The sequence below is a fragment of the Medicago sativa genome, chromosome 8 (genome assembly GCF_051527215.1).
Source record: "Medicago sativa cultivar Bolivia chromosome 8, Bolivia_mono, whole genome shotgun sequence".
NCBI lineage: Eukaryota > Viridiplantae > Streptophyta > Magnoliopsida > Fabales > Fabaceae > Medicago > Medicago sativa.
Window position 1 is genome coordinate 58,075,083 of NC_140756.1, and position 21,189 is coordinate 58,096,271.

The 21,189-nt window shown below is 30.5% G+C and overlaps 3 pseudogenes; 2 read left to right on the top strand and 1 right to left on the bottom strand.

The window, feature by feature from the left end:
* LOC146899915 (flotillin-like protein 3) overlaps positions 1 to 21,189 on the bottom strand; it is a 98,274-nt pseudogene that overhangs the window by 75,831 nt on the left and 1,254 nt on the right.
* Positions 1,284 to 1,975, top strand: LOC146899924 (NDR1/HIN1-like protein 13 pseudogene; annotated as a pseudogene).
* On the top strand, positions 19,718 to 20,454 carry LOC146899925 (NDR1/HIN1-like protein 13 pseudogene; annotated as a pseudogene).

Genomic DNA, 21,189 nt, shown 5'->3' on the forward strand with positions numbered 1-21,189 from the left:
AGATTGCTCATGTTATGGAGAAGAGATGATGAACGATGAAGATGGGTTTTTGTTGCTTTCAGTATTGATCTTAGAATTGTCATGGTTGGTTTGAGAGAGAGAGAGAGAGAGAGAGAGAGAGAGAGAGAGAGAGAGAGAGTGACTGAACTAGTTCCTTTTTGGCTAGTTCCTATGTACTTGTGTGTGATGATTTGTTGATTCATGAGAATTTGGTTCTTGCTTCCTTAAAATTTTGTTTGTTTCGGTTTGGTCATGATATTGGCACGTTTTAGGGTGCGACACCAGTTCATATCGCGCACGGTGCGTGAGGAATATTTTTGCAAGTGTAGGGTGGTCGCGTCTGTAACGTATCTTTTCTTTTGTCTCCCCTTTCAAACTTTCCATCTTCCAATCTCATGTAGCCTCGGTTTTCTCCAAAAATTTTCCATTTACAGATTTGGCATAAACTTGGAAAAGAATGGTTATAGAGGAATAAAGGATTCAAAGAAGATATAAAAAAAAAACCGAACAAACTTACAATTGGGGTTCAGACTTGGCGGCGAGTTCGCGGTGAGAAGCTTGCCCACCCTAGACTCCGCCCATGATATTCATATTAGGATGTTTAGAACTAGACATAGATTCACAATTTATTCCTTAAAAAAAATAGATTCACAATATATATATATATATATATATATATATATATATATATATATATATTTTATAGATAGATGAAATGACAAAGCCATTATTAACTCACACACATAAGTGGAGGTACCGGAGTTCGAACCCCGGTCATGGCATCCGGCTTAACAATTTAGGCATTTTGCCAGTTGAGCCAGAACATAGATTCACACTTTATTCCTTAAAAAAAAATAGATTCACAATTTTTTTAAGGGATATATATATATATATATATATATATATATATATATATATATTTTAAAGAATAGATTCACAATTTTTTTTTTCTGAGAGAGTATAGATTCACAATTTATTAATGTGTTTTAAGGTGATCGGTCTTACACACCATTTTAAGGAATTTTCATATATTATTTTTAGACTATCATAATATTGGTACAAAATTTTATCATTGTGTAATATTGATTAATTTCTGTCAAAGAATATGTGGGATATACAAGGTAGATTTTCTCTTTCTACTGATTTTTCATTTTAACGGGTAACCACCATATTTTATTGGATATAAAAAATTGAGTAAATTATAAATATATATTCATAATAATCAATATTCAATAGCCTTAATTCACACTCAACATCCCTCTCTATAAACACTCACACCCTCGATGGCTTCTCGAGTTCACAATGACCCGGAGAATGGCGAACTTTACGCCAACTCTGATCGCCAGGAAAGTCTCTGGGACCGGTGCTGTAAGTGTCTTCTTCATTCTGACCGTGCTCATTCTCCTTGCTGCCCTTGTTTTGATTTTCCAACCACACTATCCTCACTATTCAATTGATGGCATTGCTGTAAAGGGGATGAACCTCACTTCGCCGTCGTCAGTGATTTGGCCAGAGTTTGATATCTCCGTTAAAGCTGATAACGGCCGCAACCCAGAGATTGGAATCTATTATGAAAAAGATCATAGCAGCCTTGATATGTTTTACAGAGACGTTAGACTCAGTAACGACGTTCTGCCCATGTTTTATCAGCCGCCAAATAACATGACCGTGTTTCCAATGGTGCTGAAAAGTAACGGCATTGTACTTGAAGAATCGGATCGTATAGCTTTGGTGAATGCTGTTGCGAAAAGGAGTGTGCCGTTAACTTTGAAGGTGAGAGCACTGTCGAAAATCAAATTGGGATCAGTTACATATTTGTTGAAGATTATAGTTGAGCTTGAATGTGTTGTGACTGTTGATCAATTAACAGCGCAGGCGAAGATCGTTCACAAAGACGTTTGTGATGTTCGAAAGTATTTTAGGGGTTTTTTCTAGATTACCTTTAAAGGATGGTGGGTAATTTATCCACCATTCTATCTTAGGTTATGAAAATTGTTATTTGGATTTAGTGCAATTCTTTATTAAAAATAAACATAAGAATTACATGATTTCTTCTTGTTACATTGTGTGAATATCCTTATTTTCTACTCCTTCCGTTTAAAAATGAGTGTCGCTTTAGGCTTTGGCACACATAATGAAATAATCATTGGATATAATGTTTTTACTAAACTACCCTTACTTTATAAGAGAAAGACAAAATTAAAGTTGCATTGAAAATTGTGTGAGAGAAAAGTTGGAATATTTATTGAGGGTAAAGTTGGAAGAAAAAAATTAAATTGTATTGAAAATGTAAAGCGACATTCATTTTGAAACAATTTTTTTGGGCTAAAGTGACACTCATTTTGAAACGGAGGGAGTATTAAAATTTTCAACTAAAATCGTTGTGTTCTATTCACTTTCGTCGAGATAAGTAATTGAATTTGCATGTTAATATAAATTACGTGCACCTTCAATCCTCATATGTGTTACTTATATTGATAAAAGATAAATATTCGATATGACTGAAGACATGTAAACCAACACAGTTAACATGCCTCAAAACAGACTAGAGACGTGCAAATCACAAGGTTTGGTAACTTCAGTTCCGTTTTTTTCTCCTTGACATTGCTTTATTGGCTCCAATTCAGGAATGAGGTTGATAGATTCAATATGCAGATTAAGCATATACATAAGATTTTAAATACCAAGCATATACAAATGTAAATTAAATTAAGCATATAACATAAGATTTTAAACCTGATACTAATACATGCCTGTTTGCTCATCGACTGTCTTAAACAGAGGGGGCAAGTTCGCGTATTGCCTCAGTTTTTTCACCACTATTATCAGCACCATTTAGTCCAAATACTAATCTTTGGTTCAAGTAGTCCCTTAAAGCTGCATAATCACCTCCAAGTTTATTGAGAAGCGTACTTACATACACCCCTTGACCATTCCCAAGTGTCACGATCCCCTCCTCCTCCTTCTTCTTTGCATATAGCTCTGCTTCAGCGGCTTGTTTACGAGCATAAAATGTTGCATCTGCCAATGCTATCTTTGCTTCTGCCTCTGTCTTCTTCTCATACATAATTGCTTCTGCCTCTTTTTGTTTCTTGTACAGCTCCCAGTTTGCCTCTTGTGCCTATACCATCCAGAATTTGAATCACCAAAAAAGTGACACAGTACATTAGCAACTGATGAATGTTTTTAAAAGCTCTTCCATCATCAAGATATTTTAATCAGATGATGATACAATTTATTTACTATGCTTACTAGTTGTATAGTACTAATTTATAGGTATTATAACTTTGGATTTGGGGGCCAAAACTTGGCCCCTATGTGGGTGCCATGTCAGCGAAGACCAAGTCAAAATTGGCATTGGGGGCCAAAACTGCCAAAGATCAAATACATAGGGGACTGTTTTGTATTTTAATTAGTTAGGGGTCCAAAATCACAACTTTTGAAAAGATAGGGGTCAAAAGTGCAATTAAACCTATTTTCCATTGATACCAAGGTTGTAAAACACTGTTAGATTCTCTAACATACTTATATGGACACAATATTTGGGCACATACTCACCAAATATATATCGTTTAATTATTCTAAAAATACATATTATTGAATTCTTTTCTCTTTCTATCTTTTTCTAAATATGTGAGTCTGACCAAATATTGTGACTTGTGAAAAAATGCATAATAATAAAATAAGATCGTGAAAATTACTATATTGTTGCTTAGAGCTCGACACCTATTTAGTTTTTCCTATTTGTTGTTCTCAATTTGTATAGTAGAAGATAAGATAAGATTTAGATTAAGATAAAATTAATATTAAGCTTAAGATTAAAATTAAGCTTAAAATTAAGATAATATTAAGATCACCTAAAATTGAATTCACATGGTAGAGTAATCAAACAACTTCAAATTGAATTCACTTACACTATACTATCTTCTTTTTGATTTATGTATTTATATCTTCTTTTTGTCTTTTTCATAAGAGGTTAGGGATCTGATTTATTTTTTACGAAAAACTTAACAGCATTGCTATTAACAGCGAAGGTTTTTATCAAGAGAGATTCCCGAAGCTTTGCAACCGTTAGATTTAGTTTTTTATTGCAATACATGGGGTGATTGAAAACATAAGAGTTGGCCCACATGGTTATTTCTTTTTGCAATACACCGTCGTGATAATATCGTGAGACTTATTGTCGGGAGGTTTAGCATTTTTCAAAACTTAATATACCTTAAGTGAAGACAAGCTTAATGTACTGAAAAAAAGTCATTAATGATATGGTAAGAGAAGACAAAGACAAGCTTAGTGTTTTAACAGGTTTTGAGTTTTGTGATAGGAAACCTTATAAAAGTCGCGTAATTGAGTTAGTCATGTATTTACACTAGTTTTTTTTGGAAGGAGAAACAATATATAACTTAAGACTTTCAATTCCACATCAATTTTGAATTCCACCTCCATGTCATTTTATTTATCTCTTTTGATTGTTATGTTTATGACATCATTACTTCCACACCTTGAAAAATCATCTTATCACTGGACTTTAAGTTTTGTCTTCTTCCAAATTCATATCAACCTCCATTATTTCTTACTACCTTTTCAAAACACATTTTTTTTCCCTTTTCACATAGGTAAATTCAAATCAATATTTCATTTTTGAAATGAATTTAATAAAATGAAAAATACTAAAGAATTGTAAGTTGTACCTACCTTCCTATAACACCAAGGAATTGTAAGTTGTAACTACCTTCCGAAAAAACAAAAAAATTCACAAGTACATGAAGTCAAGCAACGATATAAAGAATGTGAGAAGAAGAAGAAGAAGGTGGGGTGGTGGAGACTCTATAAATATAAATTGAAACCATAGCAAAACAACAAAAATCAACAATATGAAAGTTGTGTTTCTTTTCATGATCATGGCTTTGATGGTTGGTTGTGCGGCGGCCGGTGGAGGTAAAACTCTACCAGCTTCCGCACATTGTTGGTTTGGTTGCTGGTGCCATGACCACTCCGTTTGCATCATCTTGAACTTCTTTCGTGCTCCTCCAATTCTTGAGGTTGTTCCAGTTGAAAAATTCAATGATGACCTTGCTGCTCACACATAATGCTTTATAGATTGTCATTATAGTAAATATTCTAACTGTCACTAAGACTAATCAATCCAATATAAATAATAATAATATTGTGTGTGCTTTATATATAACGTTTCATCCAATAAAAATAAAATTAAACTATGTTAAGGGTGCTTTTGTTTTTGTTAGTATCTCATTTTTATGTATTGTAAGTTCTCATTGAGTATATATATGTCCAATTTTTTTCCTTATATGTCCAAATTTTTTTCTTCTTTTATCCTTTAAAAAGGTGTAACAAACTAGATGAGTATATTTATACTTACTTTTTCATTATCACAATTATAACCTTAAACAATTTTTTCTTTAATAAAGATTGTTGTTGGTGGTGTCATTAAAAAAAATAATTTAGATTATATTCTTTTGTTATATTGTTGGTATCATTGAAATGGATAAACATGATTATTTTGAGTTGTTATAATTTGAAAGCAACAAACATTTATATATATATATATATATATATTTAATAAAAATCAAAATTTTATAAAAAAATAACACCGTTCATAATTTTCAAACGTTAACACAATAAAAAGAGCGGAAAGACGGATACGTGAGTGCACGTCTTTTCGGTAGTGTTTATAAACTAAATGCAAATTGTTCAATGTGCTATATTATTTCAAATGAATTTGTTTCATTTGAGAAGGAATGTCTTCTTTGTTGCAGAAAAAATAAATGTTTATTTTATTTTGTAATGGTCTTATACTTCTAACAATGAATTTTTTTCATAATTGAAAATAATGATAAAATATGGCTAATGCAGCGCTACCATCAATTATGTAAAATTTTTGTCATCACACCCGTATCTTAGAAATATAGTTTAGAAATCACAACTTGAATAATTGTAGATCTACAAAATTACATTACGATGACCTTTATTTCAAATAATATTTTAAAGATCGAGTTTTACAAAAGAGTATATATTGCAAATTGAGAATAAACTATTCCATATTAGATATTTTTCTATTTACAAAATACAAGTTTTACAAGGACAATGACTCATTCCAATCCAAACAGAACAAACGATAGCAACTTTTAAGAAAAGCCAACAACTATGCAAGCATAACAAAAAGTGCTAAAACACTTGAATTTTTATTTCACATATTTGGAATGCTTAGATTTTGCAACTAAATATTTAAAATATGTGTTCCTATACTTTTGTTTAAAAGATATATTTTCTCAGTTATTGTGCTTAATTAGATCGACAATATTACCAAATAATTAAACTCACAATGCATAATATAACACATATAAATAAAATAAGCACATGTAAGTGCGGGTTACAATATAATAGGAAATGATAATAGTGAAACAAAGTGAGGATTTTCTCTTCTACTTTTTGTTCTTATCCTCTGTGCTCTCTCCCACAAATTCAATTGCACCCCATTGTTTATATTGTGGGTAGATATGTATAGTTCATGTACAGAAAACAATAAGATGTTTTACTCTCTTTGTATTTTCAGTTACATGAGATATGAGTGAGAGGCATGTATAGTGGTTGGACATGAATAGAGAATGAAAAAGACTCTCAAACAATGAGATAACATGACCACATACCTGTTTTTTATTTGAATTTATTTTGTAGTTTGCAACATCTTTTATATTTTGCTTTGAAACAAATAAATGTTAACGAAGGGCTTAAAATAGATATAGATATAGATTACTTCCTCTATTCTAAAATGGCTAACCTAGTTGAATGTTTCACATTTGTCCCTGTAAAATTTTGACGTTTAATATTTTTAATTACTTATAAGTAAAAACTATAAAAAGTTGAAATTTTAAAAATATTTATTCAGATAAATTTAACAATGTCTTATTTGCTACAATTTATTTTTATATATTAATAAAAAATAGTTAAAATATAATATATCAGTAGTGCATATAGTAAAAAAAGGTCAGTTATTTTGGAACATATGAGGTAATTGTCAAATTTAATTATATTTTTTAATTAAATTATTTAATTAATATTACATATATACCTTCCAATTAGTATAAATCATATCTTTTAACTGCCTTACATAATTATTTACAATGTCTTAAAAGATGTCTCAACTCGTCTAATTCACTATAAAAAGGAATTCCTAACAAAAATCGATATTGACAAAAGTTTACTTACTTCTTGATTGGAACCACCCAAACAACCCTTGAAGCATTTATAGTTAAGCAGGTTTCATATAATGATGGATCATTCCTTATTTTTCTCTTCATTGGACGAATCATAATGTGGTGGTGTGGGTAGCAATAAAATGGTTGGCGTTTATTAAATAAGTCATCATACCGTCAAATTAAAAATTTGATTATTTTCTCGAATCAGAAGTTGAAAATAAAAAATCATTAACGATAGTTTCATAAACATTGTTTAATCTGTTTATAATTGAAATGAAATATGATTGAGTTTTATAAGTGTGATGTAATATTATTAGAGCAACCTAAGAATGATTACAAAAAACAGAAGAAACAAGAAAACAACATATAACCTAATTCCAATTCCATATCAATTTTCAATCCCACCTCCATGTCATTTTATTTACCCCTTTCGATTGTTATGTTTATGATATGATCACTTTCACCCCTTGAAAAAACCAACTTATCACAAGACTTGAAGTTTTGGCTTCTTCCAAATCCATATCAACCTTCATTTATTTCTTATTACCTTTTCAAACCACATTTGTTTTTTCTTTTCACATAGGTAAATTCAAATCAACATTTCATTTTTGAAATGAATTTAATAAAATGAAAATACTAAAGAATTGTAAGTTGTAACTACCTTTATAAAACAACAAAGAATTGTATGTTTTAACTACCTTCCGAAAAAACAAAAAAAGAATAGTTACAAGCACAAAGAATGGGGAAGTCAAGCAAGGACATAAAGAATGTGAGAAGAAGAAGAAGGTGGGGTGGTTGAGACTATACAAATATAAATTGAAACCATAGCAAAATATCAAACAAAAATCAATATGAAAGTTGTGTTTGTTTTCATGATGATGCTCATGGCTTTGATGAGTGGTTCTGCGGCGGCCGACAGAGGTAAAACTCTGCCAACTTCCGCACATGTGGATTGCTTGTTTGGTTGCTGGTGCCACGACCACTCCGATTGCGGCATCTTGAACTACTTTCGCGCTCCTCTAGTTCCTGAGGTTGTTCCAGTCGAAAAAGTCAATAATGACCTTGCCGCTCACACAGAATGCCTTCTATTGTCATTCAGTCCAATATAAATAATAATAATATTGCATGTGCTTTATATGCAATGTTCCATCCAATATAAATAAAATAAAACTATTGTAACAAAAAAAAAACTATGTTAAGGGTGCTTTTGTTTTTGTTAGTATCTCATTTTTATGTACCGTAAGTTCTCATTGAATGCTATTAATATGATATATTCTTCTAAGAATTTTGATTGGAATAAGATTATGTTTGATAACTTGATACTTGTTATGTTACCACAAAGACTTCACTATTTGCTTACATAGTGGAATAAATAGTTGCCTTCTTGATAATTACTGTTACCATTTATGGAACTTGCTCAGAATATTCTTCGTTTGTTCTTTATATGCCACCACACTTTCTGTACTTTCACATTTTTTTCTTAAAAACATGCATATATTTTATTTATGGAAGAATTTATATATGTATTTATTTTTTATAAAATAGAAGGGAAATGGAGAAATGCTTGCTATGAGTGTTTTTTTTTTTTTGACAAATGCTTGCTATGAGTGTTGTTAGTTCCAAAATGATCCAAATTAAACCCGTAAAGCGGTCTAAAAATTAAATGAAAAATTACACAAAATTGAATATTATTAGATGTTTTGGGATCAAATTTTGGATTCTAACCGAACCAAATCACATATAAATTTTTTAATTATTATGAAATATTACATTAATCTATTATTTTTTGGTTTTGAATTTTTTTAATGATACTTGTTAGTTTAGAATGGTAGTTTATACAATGTTCTACGACAATAACGTTCAAAAGTTTTGTTCTAGATTTTATCAACACAAAAAAATAGTTCTTCTAGACATGGACATTTGAGAAAAAAAAAGTATATACAAGAAGTGTATTACTCCCAAAAAATAGGGGTGTGAATAGCTCCTTTGCTTACTCCATAACTTGCATGCGATAATCCATATAGTTCCTTTCGTTACTGGTGCAATGAATGTATCCACTATCCACAACAATGTTATTAAACTTTGACTGATCATCTACTCGAAGTCGGTTATGGTTTCGATCGTTGACTATTGTGTATGGAGAGAATTCGATTGGAATGAGAGAACTCGCTTTGTGCGCCTCACAAATTATCTGACGTAGTCCAATATTGGCTCCAATTCAGGAATGAGGTTGATAGATTCAATATGCAGATTCAGAATCAAGAATAGACATTGATTCAGAATTTCTCGCATATGATACTCGTCAAGCCTCTCATCCTGAAGACTCTTTGTAAGCATCAGCAAACCAATTTTTTTCATCAACTTGTTACCTTATCATGCAAGAAATCATGACTATGATAATAAAAATGATTACATTGTTTGTTCAGTTTATTTCCCCTTTTCTTCTTGTTTATTCCTCATTGATATATCTTTTTAATGACTGATTTAAATAATTTCCACGATACTCATTTAAAATGTATTGGAACTGATTTAGGCCAAACCAAAATATATCTTGTGTCATTTATACTGAATTTTGCAGATCAAGGATTGACAAGCTGTTTCCATTAAAATTTCAAGTTTTATATCCCATCCTTAAGTTGCATGAAATGATTATTGAATATCACAACTATGGAAACTGTCGCCGACTCATCTTATTTTTATATAGGCAGGAGAAAGCCAGTTTGAGACAAAAAAAACAAACGTTGGTTCCTTGTGAATGCTAATTGGTTACAAAAACTGGACAGGGGCAAACCATATCCCATAATTTACATCTTGAAAATCTTAGTCATTTTATGTTCACATATTTTCTTTTTCTTGAATGTGGACTCATGACCTTTTTGCAAACGTTGCAATTTTAAAGCTAAAGTTCTATAAAGTTTCTGTTATAATCATTTCCATGTATTAAATGTACACACTCATTCTATTGTATACACATGATTTTAGTAGTTTCTGCATTGTCTTAATATTATTTTGACAATTTTACTAAATATTTCTTTAAATTTCTATGTTATAGTTATGTTTTTCAATTACAATTTTAGTAGTTACTTTCGTATCGAAGCAATTGTGGACGCGCTCTTCCTATTGGAGATCGTATTCCCCTTCAAAATCATATTGAAGCTAATGTTGAAGGACTTACGGAAGAGTGTGATGAATTCATCTCCAGGAATATGCATACAATTGGCACTTCTTTCTGAGTTTGAATTGAATTCTTATTTTTTCAGAACAATAGGTTGATCTATCTCTATTTGATACATTCTTGGTCCATCTCACTCGGCCTTCATCGCAGTTACATGCTGGTGTCGACAAACTAGTTCACTGATATGCCTCATTTAGGCTTAAGCTAACTAATGCCTATACTGCTTCCTCCACTTGCAATTTTTGTATACAATTTGAGTTTTACGTACAATTTGTCCATGAGCTTTGCTATACAACTTTAGTTCAGTACTAGTATTTAGACCCGTGCGATGCACGGGAAGTTAGATATGACATTGATTGATCTCCGGTTTGAAAAGCATTTCCTTATCACGTAACTTGTCAAACTCGGTTGGATAATCATTTGTGGTCTTTCCCTATTTTTGATTTGGATGAGTAGACAATTAAAACCAATGTTTATTGTTTTAATAATATAACATAAAAAATACAAAAAACAATATACTTAAGTTCATTATCAATACCATTTGTTCTTTTGCAGTCTTTCCAAAGTGCTGTGAAATAACTCCATCAATCAACACAAAGGTAGTTGACCCACTATCATCCATAACATGAATGTGCACCATAAACCTAAAATGAAAAGTGAATATACATGAAAGATCCAATAACCTTATAAGGAATCACTAACCACAAAAATCAGTGACTAAAAGAATAAAAGTGGTGATGATGCAACTTGTCGTTTATATAATCATGTACATAGTAAGTTATTAGAAAGAAAGAAAAAATTGAAATTAGATTTGCTAATTATATAAGTAACCGAATAGAAAGAATAATTGAGTTTAGCTTAAAAAACATGAGTGAAACATAAGAAAAATTAATATGGAAAACGTTACCTTTTTGTAGCATCGACTAATGTATCACATTTTTCACGAAAGTATTTTGTATAAACAGGTTCAACCTTCTTGAAACACTTATCACATGAAACGTAGCACCACTTCTTATTGGTGTCTATGTCAATAATTTTAGCCAAGACAACACATGCACCCACCTGCATAGTTATTAAATTTATTTAAAAAATAATAATTAGAAAATTAAAACACAAAGATATGGATTAAGAATTATTTAACAACATAGTATAATAGTATAAGTCAAAGCAAATCAGCATAAAGTTGTAGACCTGTTTAGCTTGTGTAATATCTAAAACTGACATGTTTTTTGTTTGGAGTAGATCATTAGAAAAAGAAAGTGAAGATTGTGTTGTCATTTGGGTGACCCCTTAGGTCAAAGATGCATTGCCAGTTTCCATTGTATCGTAAAATATAAGAAAATCATACTTAACAAAAACAAAACAAAACAAAATTCCAATAATTATCAATATATAATATATGTGTAATAACGATAGGTTAGTGCATACCCTTTCTTGTAGGTGCAACATTCTTCAATGTTGGGATTTATAAGCAACTTGGTTTCATTGAATGCATTGGCAATCCCATACATACCTATTACGATACACCAAAAGATATTAAGTGATATATATCATTAATAATACAAAGAAATTAAAAATAATTACATTTAAAAAGATAATCTAATTACCACCAAAAACTTTAAGTCGACATAGATGCATAACAACTACAACAGGAAAAGTATTTCCATTTGTGCTCATATAGCTATTCATTTGTTCAGCAAAATGACCCCATGAAGTACAAATGGTTGTATTGCTCCTGAAATTTACAAAATAATTTTTATTAGACTAAGAAAAATTTAATTAAAAAAAACATCTATATATGTAGTTAAAACAAAGATAAAAAAAAAAAACTCCACTAACTCAAGGTCTTCAAGAGTCAAGTCCAAGATTTTAGCCAATTTTCCTTTTACTTGAACATCCATAATGTCAGTCGTTCCAACCACATGCCAATGACATCTACAAATAAACATGGTTGTAGAATCATAAAAAAGAAATCATAAAAATCTAAAAGTAAGTTAATATTTAATTTGTAAGTTTAGTATAAAGTACTAACCCATTAAAACACCGTTATCAGTACCACCAATACTGTCTTGAAATTTTGTGAAGTTAAACAAATTTACAGGAATTTTATCATAAGATGTTTTGGTTATAATAGTGCTTCCTAACAAAGTTAGCTTGTATTTGTGATTTGTTGGCTTAAAATTTCCTTTATTAAATTGGACCAAGAACTTTTCTATAGTATATGAAGCACCCTCTTCAATAGAATCTCCAAGTTGTTTGAAATCCTTGCTTTTAATAGAAGCTTGTATCTTTGACAACTGAAATAAATAAAATATTATGTGAATTTATGTGAATAAAAAGATAATGAGAATTATAAACCTGAAACAAATTCTTTCAAAAAAAATAAAGGTGAAACAAAAAAAAAACAATGATATAATCATATCAACACGTCCATAGTATGGACAGTCATGAATCAAATTTAAAAACTTCTTTTATTATCAATTTATAATAGTTTAGGTTGTTTTTTGGGTGTGTTTTGGGCTGGCAGCTGGCTGAGGTATGTTAACCTCTCCCATGCCGTGTCCTGCTAAATTCAGTTCAGCAGTTTTGCTGCTCCTGTTAGATGCGGCTGTGCAGTTTGGCCGTTTTAATTTTTTTTTTAACGCCATATTATATTAAAACAGAGCCACCCAAAAAGAAAGTGTAGTGAACTCAAAATAACAAAGAAGATTATAGTGGAGGAACAGGAACCCCGCGCACCCAAAAACTGCACAGCAACAACCAAAACAAATAAATCCCCACCTTTAAATTTAATAGGCTAATTGTTTAAATTTAATAGGCTAATTGTTTTACTAACACGTTCATATATGCTTCTTTTAATTTAATAGGCTAAATTTACTTGTGATGAAAAAACAGAAGATACAACTTGTGAAATACATGAATAAATCAAAGATCTTTAATAACAAAAATGGATAGGTATAATAGAACCATATAAAAGTATATAGAGGCATGTTGTTTCATCACACATAACACAAACATGTTGTAGTATAAATCAGAGATATTTAACAACAAAATTTATAGGTACAACAGAACCATATACATGACCCATGCCTTTTCATCTAGCAAAAGTAATTCAATACTGGATGCCCCTTTTGGTTTGTTGAAATCAGGAATTTTCCAAAGATTAACTATACGAACACGTATCTTCCAATCGATTTTTCCAGCAACAATGGCATCAATATCAGTAATATGAGAAGCCATTATTCAACCTACATAGAATTGAAAAGAAATAAATCATAGAAAGGTAGACAAAGTTAAAAATATTAATAGAGAGATACTTTAATCTTTGATATAAAAAAGAAGTTAAAAATAAAAAGAGAGATTCAAAGCAAAAAAATATGACGTACGATTAATTTGAAGCAAGATGATTTAATCGAAGGATGAAGGATGAAGTATGATTTATAAATACTATTTGATGTTGCTTATATATAGAGTTGAGAGATGATTAGTTTGGCATAAAGTGACACATATGTAGACAGAGTTAGTTACCAAAGACAAACGTTAGATGAGGTTTTTTTTTCTCTTTTGGTGCCACAAATTTAATGAGAAATTTTTTTTAGAAAAAGTTTGTTTAGAAAAACATAGTTAACAAAAACAAAAAAACATATGGGGATCAGTGTTTATATTGCCAAATAAATAGAGAAAATAGCACTACCAAAAAAATAGAGAAAATAGAAAACAAACTATGATGTCCATCAAACAAAAAAGAAAATAAGATTATGAAAGAAAAAAAAACAAACTAAGATTATGGAAGGAAAAAAAACGTATTTAGTAGTTTATGGCACAAATTTAACAAAAGTTTGTTCAATTGCTTAAATATATATTATTAAATGGACAAAACTTAGATCTTGTGCCTTAAGTGCTGTTTTTACTGTTTTCCGTACAAAATATGACACGTGGATATTTAATCCAAATCAGATTTTAAAGTGTTTGACACCGTTTTCTATTTTGACAGAAGTGTTTGACATCGTTAGTATTTGTTATCCTGCACATATACTTCAACAGGTTCTGTGTGAGCAATCTATGTCCCTTCTGGCCTTTATGTTCTTGCCGACTCTATTTCTCTCGACGTTAGATTTTACTGTATTCAATTTCTCTTTCTGCCATGGTTCTTATTCGTTGGCTTTTCATCTTATTTCACAATTTGTCTTTCTTTTCTAGTTGTTTTGCTGATTGCACTTAATTAGTCGATGATGGTAATAGAAGATAGTGTTATCAAGCTTTTATCATTAGAAATTCCCATCATAAATTTCAGAGGACATGTGCAAAAAATGCAGATCGAGAACGTTCCTCTCAAATTCTTCTTTGCTTTAACGGTATAGTTACGACATCAAACACTTTAAAATTTGATTTGGACTAAATATCCACGTGTCATATTTTGTATGGAGAACAGTAAAAACAGCACTTAAGGCACAAGATCTAAGTTTTGTCCTTATTAAATAACTAGCAACAGACCCGTGCTAAGCACGGGGCGTGCTCCGCACGAGCTGATCCTTAAATCGCGATTTATGCGTCAAAACACATTTACAATATTATTTTTACATAGAGAAATAAGAAAAATAATTATTGATAAAGATGAAGATAATAATAAAAACATTGAAATAGTTGTTATTAAATAATATAATGTGGTAGACTAAAAATATGTGAAAATATTATAAATAATAAAATCACAATAATGATAACGGGGACGTTAATAAACCTCGTGATTTTTTTGTCAAAAAAAAAAAACCCGGTGATTTTTATATATCATTGAAAAATATTTGTAATTTTTTTATTTTTATATGAATTTATAAACAATGAATATGTATATCATGCAAGATTCTTATATCAAATTATAATTAGTATATTATAATCACTCCCACTATTATTTAGAAGATACAATTAGGCATAACAATGAGGCGGGTGGAGATAAGTTTTACCTTCCTCGTCCCCATACCCTACTATCATATACTTACCCGCTATCCTACCCATACCCAACGGGGATAAGAAATCAAATCTCATCCCCGTCTCCGACGGGTTCGGGTATCCCAGCCCCATCCCTGCAATGGATAATTTTTTTTTTGATAAAATAGAAGTATTTTTCTGCCTCAGACGCAATGTTGCAATGCATTATCCTGCAAAGAAATGACGACGATAGATCATGGCTAAGGTAATGGAGAATAGAGAGAACTCTGAGAAGTGAGTATCATTTGATAGACTGAGACTTTGATTGTGTGACTGAAATGATTTATGGTTTGAGTTTCTTTATATATAAAAGGGGGCAATAAAATGTTTTTCTACATTTGGGACGAGTTTGAGTATGAGTTCAAGGTGTGTATACCTATTTCCCCGTTACTCATCCCGTACCCGTGTTTTAAAATCGAGGAAAACCCAAACCGAGTCAAAGAGGGGAAAAATCCATCAAATTGAGTTCAGTTCGGATGGGTACTCGCGGGTATGGGTTTTGTTTTCATGCCTAGATACAATACATAAAAAAAAATCAATTTAACTAATGAATATGTGTTTAACTAATGAATATGTGACTGATTGCTGTCCCATGTATGATTTGTACAACAATATTAGTTAGTGTCTAATTAATTAATTAGAGAGTAACGTTTGTCTTGTGTTTTTTTATATAGTCATTCTTTGAAAGGATATAATGATTAATAATGAATAACAATTAAAAATAATAATTTTATAATATGATATTAAGATAAACCAAAAAACGTATGAAAATCATTTATACAAAAGAAGTAATCTTGAAGATGTTTAATTTTATGTAAAGTAGTTGTATTTCTCATAATAAATACTAACCCCGTGTATAATTTATAAATGAGAAAGATTTTGTAAATCTCTCAAAATTATGTTATTTGTGCTCATTCAATTGGATATACTTGAATAAATTTAGATGTAAAAACATGTATCAGTGAGAAATAGTCCTATGTTTTTTTTGTCAAAAAAAGTCCTGTGTTTTTTTTCTTTTTTATTTACTCTTTTTTTCCGTGTTTTTCTAAGTGTCGGTATAAAATGTTTCTCCTATATTTTTTATATTATTCATAAATGAAATGTATTTATTAATGTTTTCTATTGGAAACAGACGTTGAGATAAAATCACATGTGCGTCATATAGTTTATTTTTAGAAAATGTAAATTAAATATATGACAAATTTGTTACGAAATAAAAAAAACGTCATTCAATAATTTATAGATATTTTTATCATGATTATAACCACCTCTTTAGGTCCTTTGGCCCTCTTTTGTACCAAAAAAAATAACCTCTTTAAAAAGAACAATTCTGAACCCGTTTTGTTACAAATTAAAATAAAAGTGATTTTGATATCTATTGTTTAAGAGAATTTATAAAAGAAATCACGATTTATTTTGTTTGGTTATTATAATTAAAATCACATGTTTTAAATAATTTAATTTGTTTGGATACAACTATAAAAAAATGGATTTTTTGTTACAAAACTACATCAACTTTAATAATTAGAGAAAGATTAACTTTAATAATTTGAGAAAGATAAAAGATTGTAAATTGTTTTTTACTCTTTAGATATTTAGAAGTTGAATTATAGAAAAATTTATTTTGAGATATTGAGAAGTTGAATTATAGAAAAATTTATTTTGATTGGGATTAAGATTAAGTTTGTTTGTTCTTTAAAAAAAGATTAAGTTAGAGTGTTTTTTTTTTTGGGTACAAAATTAGAGTGTTTTATCAAGTGAGTTTGTTTTAATTTATTTTTAAGAGAGAAAATATAGGGGGAGGTTGAAGCAAAAGACACAAAAAAATATAATTTTGATGATGACTCAAAAAATTAAGGGGTAAGATTGTATTTTTTGTACACATTAAGTTTCATAATTAGGGAATAGATAATTAGAAAATAAAAGATTATGTTTGTTTGTTATTTAAAAAAAGATTATGTTAAGGTGTTTTATCGAGTGAGTTTGTTTTAGTTTGTTTATAAAAGAGAAAAAATAGAGGGAGGTTGAAACAAAAGACACAAAAGGATATAATTTTGATGATGTGTCAAAAAATTAAGAAGGGGTAAGACTGTATTTTTGGTAGACATTAAGTTTTATAATTAGAGAATAGATAGAGAATAGATAATGTGAAAGAAAAACAAAATAAAATATGAAAGAAAAAAAAACGAAAAAAAAAAACAAACTAAGATTATGGAAGAAAAAAAAAGGTATTTAGTAGTTTATGGCACAAATTTAGCAAAAGTTTGTTCAATTGCTTAAATATATATTAAATAATAATAATAATGAGATGTCAATATTAAAATGACAAAATTAACCTCAAATTTTGGCTCCAAAAAGTTGTTTAAGACAACTTAAGACCTTTTATTAATAAGATTTAAAGATGTTATAACAACATAGTAGTAATTTATTCTCAACAGATTTACAATTTTGATATTCAATAATTCTTGATCTATTTTTAGGTAGTATTATCACACCATTTCAGAGCAACTACCTAGCACTGCCGTCATATTTCATCTCGAACTGACCCGGTGTGTAAAAAGGTTGCTAACTCTCATATTTTAAGCATGAATTCTGCATAATTATGCAGAAATGCAGAAAACTATGTATAATGTTTATATAACAACTCTTCGAATCATGAAAATGAAATAGAATTACTGAATTAGTAGCACTTGTTTTTCATGAAACGATCGAGTATGCATACTACCAAATAAAAAAACCATTATGTGATGTTAGTCCTTCTAGGAGTTTTGTTTTTATCTCAAAAACTCCATTCATAAAATACCAAGCATATACAAATGTAAATTAAATTAAGCATATAACATAAGATTTTAAACCTGAAACTAATACTTCCATCCTCCTAATTAAGAACTTCTGTCAGATAAGGATCCCATCCATGCAGGGCAACATGCCTGTTTGCTCATGAACTGTCTTAAACAGAGATGGCAACATCCAGCAACATCCAGAATTTGAATCACCAAAAAAGTGACACAGTAAGTTAGTAACTGATAAATGTTCAAAAGCTCTTCCATCATGATATTTTAATCATATAATGATATAGTTACTTGCATACTTATATGGACACAATATTTGGGCACATAAACACCAAATATATATCATTTAATTACTCTAAAAATACATGCTATTGAATTCTTTTGTCTTTCTACCTATGTGAGTTTCACCAAATATTTGTGTGACTTGTGAAAAAATGCATAACAATAAATGAAATAAGAAGTTATATATTAGTATGCATGGACCAACCTTGGTTTCATATTAAACACTAGCCTTACTAAGGAACTCAGCCTTAAGCTTCTCAGTGGTAATCAAAGCATTCATCTTCTCAACCTCACCTTGCAACTCAGCTTCCCTAAGGGCCACAGCTTTGGAAGCCTCAACTTCAGCGACTTGAGCTGCCTTAGTCCAAGCCGCTTTCTTCTTAGCCAACTCGGAATTAGCCTCTGCCACCTTAGCCGCCTTAGAGCATTGTTTCTTGTGCTTTGAGTATGAACCAATTTGGATAAGTATATTGACCCTTACATTAATAAAATGTTATAGGTACCAAAGATGAAATATGAAACTTGATGTGTGAAAAAACGCTTACGGGGCAAATTGGGGTTTTCAATGAAAAAGAATATTAGTTTCATTAATTTGTAACTCTTAAAATATTTTTGAACTCTATCATAATGTTCATTATACACATTATTAGGATGCATTTTTTTTGTCTAGTAGTCTAGTGGCTAAAACTCACACAATTGAATGTTGAAAGTGAACGCTTGTTTTTTTTTTTTTTGAAGCAAAAACTGAACGCTTGTGAAAATTCTTTCTTGTGGCCTAAGATGTTATTACGGTTTACTGTGATAGGGTTTATAGAGAGAGAGATTTTGTTAGACACATCGCCTTAAAGGAAACCACATTGAAAAAGACAACTTTGTTAACCCAAACTAGAATTTAACTCGCGATTTTGTTACAACCTAATAAGTCGTGTGATTATTTTATTAGAGAAAATATAGGATGAGTAATTTGTTTTTATTTTAGTTTTTTTTTCTTATACCAAAAAAAGAAATGCCTTGTTAAAAAAGCAAGCAAATAAAAAGAAAAATATCAAAAATTGAAAATATGTATATATTTGATAGATAGGTCACGCGTATTGTTTTCCATTCCCCTATGTGCAACTGCAAACCCCTTTAATTAAAAACAAAAAAAGTGTGCAAACCCTAACACATATTGGAGTAATAGTCTCATAATTAGTTATTGTAACAAACTTTATATTTTCTCTCAATATTTTGTGTGTATATATATATATGTATATGCAGATATACTGATGTACTCTTAGTTCATAATCGATTTTAAATAGCCTTAGTTCACACCTAACATCCCTCTCTATATACACTCCAATCCAAACCTCGATGGCTTATCGAGTTTCCAATGACCCGGAGAATGGCCAACGTTACCCCAACTCTGATCGCCAGAAAAGTCTCTGGCGCCGGAGCTGTTGTTGTCTATGTGGGTTCATCGGTGTCATATTCACTCTGACCATGCTCCTTGTCCTTGCAGCCGTTGCTTTTGGCTTGATTATTCGGCCGGAACATCCTCACCATTCAATTGATGGTATTGCTGTAAAGAGGATGAACCTCACTTTGCCGTTGTCAGTGATTAGGCCGGAGTTTGATATCTCCGTTAAAGCTGATAACGACAACAAAAAGATTGGAATCTATTATGAGAAAGATCATAGCAGCCTTGAAATGTTTTCCAGAGATGTTAGACTCAGTAACGGCATTCTGCCGATGTTTTATCAGCTGCCAAATAACATGACCGTGTTTCCAATGGTGCAGAAAAGTAATGGCATCATACTTGCAATCGGATAGTAGAGCTTTGGTGAATGCTGTTGCGAAAAGGAGTGTCCCGTTAACTTTGAAGGTGAGAGCACTGTTGAAAATCAAGCTGGGATCAGTTACATCGTTGATGGTGCTTGACTGTGTTGTGACTGTTGATCAATTAACAGCGCAGGCGAAGATTTTTCACAAGGACGTTTGTGATGTTCGATCGTATATTTGGCCATGAAAATTGTTATTTGGATTTAGTGCAATTTTTTTATTATCCATAATTTTTTTGATGAAAATAGTATGTAGTATAATAATAATTCCATGATTTCTTCTTGTTAAGTTGTTACATTATGCGAATATCCTTATTTTCTATTAAAATTTTTCAACTACAATCATTGTGTTCTATTCACTCTCGTCGAGATATACGTAATTGAATTTGCATGTTAATATAAATTACGTGCACCTTCAATCCACATATGTGTTACTTATATTGATTGATAAAAGATAAATATTAATAAGTATAAATTTAGATTAACGATGATTAAAGTCTATTTGATATATTATTTGAAGAACAACTGTAAATGAATGCATCAAACTAAGTTCCAACTTTAATTCGATTTTGCTCATGTTAGCTGTGTGGTTAACCAAGTTGCGCATTACTTAACCATCTAATCCCTCTTGTCTTTCCTACCTTATTTCAAAACAATCATTTTTTCTTTAATGGCAAATGTTATTAACTAGTTGTTAGAATAATATTTACTCTTTCGTTCAGGTTTGAGCTGAGGACATCCAACTTCTTATCGCTTACATAACTAGCTCAAATCAACCTACATAACATGGAATAGAGGCAGAAGTGAACTTTAGAATTTGAGTGGGTGGATAAAGTGGAGTAGTGCTTCATGTGTTATTTCTGATAGAAAAATACCACTCCTGCCTCAAGATTATGCAATAAATTTACAGCATAGTTTAAAAG